This window comes from Mustela lutreola, chromosome 1 (assembly GCF_030435805.1).
Source record: "Mustela lutreola isolate mMusLut2 chromosome 1, mMusLut2.pri, whole genome shotgun sequence".
Classification (NCBI taxonomy): Eukaryota; Metazoa; Chordata; class Mammalia; order Carnivora; family Mustelidae; genus Mustela; species Mustela lutreola.
Window position 1 is genome coordinate 263,708,599 of NC_081290.1, and position 7,855 is coordinate 263,716,453.

The 7,855-nt window shown below is 44.2% G+C and overlaps 1 protein-coding gene across 1 annotated transcript in view; it reads left to right on the top strand.

Moving 5' to 3' along the window:
• Positions 1-1,894, top strand: part of IFTAP (intraflagellar transport associated protein) — a 67,272-nt gene extending 65,378 nt beyond the window's left edge. The window contains exon 8 of the transcript XR_009345952.1: positions 73-1,894. The gene's annotated coding sequence lies outside the window, so the exon portion shown is untranslated. The remainder of the gene's footprint in view (positions 1-72) is intronic.
• Positions 1,895-7,855: the final 5,961 nt, after the last annotated feature.

The following is a 7,855-nucleotide window of genomic DNA, read 5'->3' on the forward strand; positions in this document are numbered from 1 at the left end:
AGAGTCCATTTTTTTAAATTAAATTTTTTTTAATTTGCGTGTAGTTGACACAGAATGTTACATTGATTTCAGGTGTACAGCATAGTGATTCGACCTCATGCTACGCTCTCCACAAGTGTACCAGCCATCTGTCACCATACGACACTATTACGCTATCGTTGACTATATTCCCTAGGTGGTGCCTTTTATTCCCCTGACTGGAAGCCTGTATCTCCCACTCTCCTTCACCTGTTTTTGCCTGTCTCCTAAGCCTCCTCCTCTCTGGCACCCCACTTTAGTTTCAGCTGTCCTGCCAGGACCTCCTCTGCTTGGAGAGCTCAGGGACTTGCTGTCCCACACGCTGCCTCACCTCCAGCCCCTCTGCCAGGGCACCCCAGGCACAGAGTGCCCTGGGACTCCCTGGCCTGTGCCTGCTTCAGCGTCACCCGTCCTGCCAGGGTACCCACGGTGCACGGAACAGAAGGGTCTGTTCTGATGATAGCACAGCAGCTAGGTAATGTGCGCTATTGCAACAAAGATGGGAAACATCATCCCACCTCCTTGGGGGTGAAACACTGTAGCACGTAGAGACAAACTGACACAGTGGTGGGGGGGCGGTCACTGGTCCCAGCTCTCCGGAGACTGGGGTGTGAATGTGCGTGCTGAGAGGTTGGGCTCCTAGGATCGATCAGGAAAGGCTTCACTGAAAAGGAGGCATCTGAGAATTGATTATATGTCATATATTAAATTCTTGTACTTTGGCATTGCCATTAAGCCTTCTGTGATGATCGTTACAAAGTACAAGGAATGGTGTCTCTATCCAGAAGCTTAGAATAATTTAAGAAGGCAAGACTTAGGTAGAGAAAGTAACTGGAGGATGTGGAAGCATATTATGAAGTGCTCATTGGGAAGGATACGCATAAATGTGTTCACGGAAGGAGGAAAGAACAGGGAAGGCGCAGGAAAAGGGGGAATCGTATGCATGAAGTCATTTTCATTATTAAAGGAATCGGTAACAAGTCCAGTGTGCGTGGGCTTAATGGGTTTTCATGCAGGCCTGTGCTTGTGGGTGCCACTGATATTCCTTACAAAGGACATTCTTGTTTTAATGTGATTTCCACATCTATTTTTCTTTATCTAGTGAACAAACTTTCATAAAACACTATTTTCGTGCCAGACCTTAAACCAGGCAATGGGGAAGAGGCGGTAAATTAGACGTGGTCTGATTTAGTTTGGAAGATAGATGCGTACACTAACTCCAGCAGAGCTGTGCTGTCCGATGGAATAGCCACAAGCTATTGACGCTGCGTGAGGCTGCGCGAGGCTGCTGAGCACGGGAAGTGTAGCTAGGATGACCGTGGGACGGATTTTTAAATGTTAATTTCCCTTTGATGTGAAATAAAAAGGTAATGTAATGTTCAGCATGGGGCATATAGTCAGAAACATTCTATTAACTTTGTAAGGTGACAAGTGGTAGGTGATTAGACTTATTGTGGTAACCATTCTGCAGTGTGTACGAATGTCAAATCCCCATTTTATACACCTGAAACTAATACACTGTATGCCAATGACAAAGAAAGACAGGGCCCCGGTCTTTTTTTTTTTTTAAAGTCGATATTTGATAGAGTTATTATAAAACTTTCAGGTATACATTTGAAACAATGTAGGTATGGGAATCTATTTTTTTCATCTTTAAATTTTATGACAGGTAAATACAGATCAGTTATTTTTGATGACAACTTTAGTACCTAATTTAAAATATGCTATAAATGTGAAATGCATATTGGATTTTTGAAGAATTAACATGAAAAATTGTAGACTCTCTTCTTATTTTTTTGTGCGTGGATGACATGTTAAAATGATATGGGTCAATGCTATGAATCTCTCTGGTTAAATAAAATATTTAATTCACTGATCTCTCCTTCCCTTTTTAGTGAGGCTTCTAGAACATTTAATATTCCACACACATCGTGCATATTTCTATTTGCCAGCCCTGCTGTAGGGGGCAGCCCGTGTTGGAAGAGTGGTGTGCACTGAAAGCTACTGGGGCAAAGTGAGTGGAGATATTTAATCAAGAACAGAGAGCTGGGGAATCTTCATCAAGGGGTGACATCTGAGTTTGCTCGGGAGCAATCAGGAGGAGTTTTTGGTTGGATACTGTTGGAATAGTTTGCGTAGGAGATGATAAGAGCTCGAATTAAGGCGCTGGAGGTAGAGGTGGAGGGCATGGATGTGATTAGAGGTTTGGAAGTAAAACAAGCAAGGATTATTGATTGATACGATGTGGAAATGAGAGAGCATCTGCGAGGTTAAGACAAGATTTTAACACACGATCTATATACACACTGCCTTGAAGACAACACATCGTGATCTAATTGTTCACAAGACTGGACTCCCAAAATGCAGCATTTTGGTGTCGTGAATAAAGAAAAGATTCACCATTTTTAAAAAAAAATATTTATTTACTTGATAGAAAGACAGTGAGAGAAGGAACACAAGCAGGGGGAGGGGGAGAGGGGGAAGCAGGCTCTCCACTGAGCAGGGAGCCTGATGTGGGGCTTGATCCCAGGACCCTGGGATCACGACCCGAGCCGAAGGCAGAGACTTTAACCCACTGGGCCACCCAGGTGCCCCTTTTAGGTCTTATTATTAAGTCTTACCAAGAATTTTCTAGAAAACCATTTCTCCATAGATGAATGGAAATCCATATTCTTCACCATGGTCTTCCCAGCCCTTGCATAGTCTGGGCCTTGCTTCCTTCTCCCATCCCGTCTTGAACTATCTTCTTTATTTTTTGTGATGCTATGACCAGTTGCTATTCTTTTTAATTTTTCAAACACACCACCTTGTTTCCACCACCAGCCTTTTTACTCTTGTTCTTCTTTCTGCCTGGTACCCACTGGTCTTTGTATGTCTGGGTCCTCTCATTTTTTTTTTTTTTAATGTTTTATTTATTTATTTGACAGAGAGAGCTCACAAGTAGGCAGAGAGGCAGGCAGAGAGAGAGGAGGAAGCAGGCTCCCCGCCAAGCAGAGAGCCCGATGCGGGGCTCCATCCCAGGACCCTGAGATCATGACCTGAGCCGAAAGCAGAGGCTTAAGCCACTGAGTCACCCAGACGCCCCTGGATCCTCTCATTCTTCAGGTCTCAGGTGGACTGTGTCTCCCCAGAGTCTGCCCCTGACCACCCTCTCTAAAGTAATTCCTGTCTCACAGCCTCCGCCCTGTCGCTGCGCATCCCCTCACCTTGCCTTGTTTATTACCAGATGCTCCCACGAGGACACAAGCTGCAAGCGGGTATAGACTTACTCTTTTTATTGATGGAAAGGCCTGGAGTAAAGTGGGTGTCCAGTAAACATTTATTGAATGAATCAAGCCTGAAAGGATAAGTTTATTAGTTTGAATAACCTGGAGGTCCATTTCATCATATCAGTTTGGTTAGACATACGTTGAGCAATTTTCGTAGACACCTTTTCAGTTTATATATGGGAATATACAAGTCCTTACTTCCTAGACTCATGGTAAGGTGATGGCCACGGCCAATTTGGGACGCCTCGCTTGACTGAACAGAACTGTTCCGTGTTCCATGTGCCTTCTTTTTTTCCTCACCATAACCTTGTGGAGAGTTGAGAGAATCCTGGTTCACATGGGAACTTCACCCACTTCTCAGCTGCTCTTTGGAAATTTTGTTACGATTTCTTCCACGAAAGATCCCTTTCAGGAGTAATTCATGTGGGAACTGATTCGGCCAACCATCTGCGGTGAGGAGTATGGACTATGGACTACAGCCAAACTGGGAAGGGAAAAGAAAACAAGCCTGGAAGAGAGAGGTAGGAAGAGGAAAACTTCCATTTTGGTAGCTGTCTATCAAGCAGAATCCTTCAGCCCCTCATTGAAACATGTTGATACTCCTAAGAATCATCAAACTTTAAACGTGTCTTAAAGTCCAATTCCCCCGTTTTCTTTATATTTTCATTTATTCCAAGTGCAGTGCAATCCACAGAAGGGTTTAAGCAGAGGAGGGACATGGTCTGCCTTAGGTTTGAGGGGAGGTGGGTGGAAAGGGCGGGGTGCGCTGTGCTATCCTGGGGAGGGGTCGGCATGGAGAGGAGGATGCAGGGCTGGGCTGTTCGTGGTTTTCCCTCTGGAAGTGTATGTAATCTAGTTATCCCCAGTTTTCTGAAAATGTAGGCTGTTTATTGGCACAGGTCTATTTTCATCCTTTGATACTAGGCACTCAGTAGGCTTTTAGTTTAGAAAACTACATCCAGGAGGCGCCTGGGTGGCTCAAGTGGGGTAAAGCCTCTGCCTTCCGCTCAGGGCATGATCCCAGGGTCCTGGGATCGAGCCCCACATCGGGCTGTCTGCTCAGCAGGGAGCCTGCCCCCCATCTCCCCACCTGCCTCTCTGCCTACTTGTGATCTCTGTGTGTCAAATAAATAAATAAAATCTTTAAAGAAAAAAGAAAAGAAAAGAAAACTACATCCATAGTTCTGAGAAATTGTCTTGAGTAAATTTTTTGATGATTCTCTTCCTTTAGTTCTCTTCCTCTTTTCTTTCTTCCTAGAACATCCACATTTCAGCTGTTGAACTCCTTAGATTGCTCCTGTAATGCACTCCCTCTTTTCCTATCCTATACTCCTTCTCTCCTGTTTTCCTCTTTTTGTACTGAGATCCTTTCAACTTGATCATCCCCATCTTTTATGGCAGTGGGTATAGTATCTTCTTTTTTGCATTTTAGACTATTTTTAAGTCCACAAAACAGTAAAACCATTTCCATGAACAGCAGAACAAAAGACAAACACCAAGAAAACACATCCTGTTCTGCCAGGAGTGGGCATCGGGCCGAGACCATCAGAACCGGGAAGGTGAAGGCGGTGTGTGTTACCCTCGGTCTTGTTGAGAAGAGTTACGTCTTGAGGGGACGCACTTGTGCTTACCATGTTGGATGAACGAGCCACAGGAAGTGGGGTGAGATGTCGAGAGGGTCATGGATATTCCTGCCGTGTGTAGAAAGCGCCAGGCGTGAACATGGGGTGGCTCGGATCCCTGTTCTAGGATCCTTGATCTGAGGGAGGGGCGAGAAGACAGCCCAGGGTGGTGGATCTCCGGCTGCCGGCCTTCAACATGTACGAGGCGTTCGTGTACTACCCCCTCAAGCGGCTCCTTTTCCCCTTTCTGATGTTCTTGTTCCTGTTGATGGCACCACGTTGGTCGCCAAAGTTTGTTGCTTTGGCCTCTGCGCTACCTTTTCCCTGCATTCCCTTCCCTGTATCCTGCTTGCTGTTATTCAGACCTTCGATTTCTACTTCCCTTCTCCTGGAAGCCTCCCTCCTCTCCGGTTAGACTCTACTTGCCCCTGTTCTCACCACTCCGGCTTGTTCTACACATTGCTTTCATATCCATCTTCATGGCATTTAGCTTGTTTCAAAACTACCTTAGCAGCTCATTGTCTATTTATTTAAAAACTCCCCCAATTGGCATTCCAGCCCCGTGTCTGTGTATGCCCATGAAGCCCATGGAGCAGACCACACGCAGCTGCCGCAGCTTCCTTCCACCGTCACGCTTTTCCTTCCGACTGTTCTCTCTTTCTGGACGGTCACCCTTCATTTCTGCCGACTGCATTTCTGCTCGGCCTTGAAGATGGACCCCAGAGTTCACCCACTTCATGAAGACTTCAGTCTCTCACCAGATATAATTTCATCTCTCCCGAACCCTGATATCTGTCACACCATGAGCCTCATTCTGCCTTGAATTAGTTGTGTGCACGTATCCCTCCCATTCCCGACGGCAAGCACCAGATCCCACTGCTCTTGCAGCGTTAGGAAGCACTGTTTCTTGAACATCGTGGTTCTCACCACGGGCATCACTGACTTATAAAATCCAGGTTGAGTGCCCTAAACATGGATCAATGAAGATTTATTCATTCAACTAATATTTTTCTAGCGTTTGCCTCCTTTGCTGCCGTTTGCTATAGAAACAAATAGCTAACGTCATGACTTATTAGTCCATTGAATTGAGGGTAAAGAAATGAATGCAAAATATCTGGACAAGCAAGGCCAGCATGTTGAGGTTTTGAGAGAACAATTAGAAAAAGTAATTCCATCCAGTACGAAAGTTGGGGGGGAAAAACCCACAACGATATAATTCTAATGTTAGTAAATGTTTCCTGAACAAGTCTAAGAGGACAGTTGAGTATCAAAATAATGGCAAGTCAGTACTAATGGCTATGGCACATGATACATAATTGTAATACTTTTCATGTCTATAAAAATGGCCAGTCTTTCCAGAGTTTTGTTGTTGTTGGTTCTACTTCAGAGGCCAGTGGATTATCTTCATTTTGTGCACTTAGAATATTGACATCCCTGTTAAGATTTAAAAAGTAAATCCAGTAACTCTCCAAATTGTGTTAATATTGGCTATATTCTCAGAAGAAATTAGCATCAATTTTAGTTTAGATTGAAAAGTCTTTTCAGAGGACGGCTTATGCGCAAGTGGCAGTAATGATGCTTGAAGTAATTAGGGTGTTTAACAACCAGGCAGAAAAAAATCACTAATTATTCTCTTCTTCCCCCTCCATTCCCGCCCCCACGAGGATGGGCAAAACCTGGGAAGGATTTGAGTCCTACACAGACTGGGGCATTTTTTATTTGAAACCCTGGTCTCAGATGCCTTTGCAAAAATGATTTCCTAAATCCTTGGGTTTAAGAAGGTCAGTGTCTTGGAAAATAAAGGTCAGCTGATTCCTGAAGAGGCTTATTTATGCCTCTCTTGAAATCAGTTGGATAAAGTGTCATCCTGTAATCGATGCAGATTTGCATATATTTTCTATGTCTGTGTATATATGTTATTTTGCAGTGAATCTGACTTACGTTCACATGTCAACAAATTTCACAGATTGGTCTGTGTGGCTGAAATGGAGTTTGTTAACCTTTTTCAGGGAAAAAAAAAAAAAACATGCAGCATTTGTTTTTACTCGACTCTCTTCCTTTCTATTGTTCTGGGCTGTGGCTTTGCCTGTAGCATCTGTGTCTGCTTACCCCAGTCCACCGAGTGTAAGTGTAACGTAGAGAGGCACATGTTTCTTGTTGTGTTGTGTTGTGTTGTGTTTAAACGACTGAACACCTGGCTGCCCTTGTGCAGGTGCACAGAGCTCTGGAGAAGGGGGTGCAGTTTAAGAAAACAGAAGAATGTATGCAAGTTGCAGAGGAGGTCTGGGGTGCTGGCCTTGAGATGCTGCTGTGTGCAGAAACACTAAGGACATGTGGACTGCCTACATGTCAGGGCCTGCGTAAAGTGCTGGTCATAGCACTTCTGGAACGTGTCTTCGCTTCCATAATGGCTTCCGTATTTGTCACCCCGAACAAGTCTATTGTATCCTATTTAGTCCTTGTCTTGAATTTGCAAGGATCACAGAGGGTTTTACCCAGATGGCACCTGAAGGGGTCCCTTCTCATCATCCTGAAATTAAACTCTAATATGCTACATAACAGATAAATACCCAGTCTAATGCCATCACAATAGTTAAGACTGAGAAATGAAATACCTTTTGCAGAAAGTGTGCTCCCATGTTCATGTCCCCAAAATATGACAGTTACTGCATTTTAAACAATGATTGACCAAAATAGAAAGTATGAAGAAAATACAAAGTATCACCTGAGTGTCTACTGCATGTCCAGCAGCATCTCAGGTGAGATGTCGGAGAAGGAAAAAAAACCAAAAAACAAATATATACTTTATGACATTACAGAGTGGCCCATTTAGACAGGAAAGAGAAGTCAATGCAGTATCCCAGGAAATCCAGGGGTGACCAAGTGCTATGCTAGCTAGACCCACTGCTTCAAATTCTGTTTTTTTTGCAGCAAAGAGCAGAAATG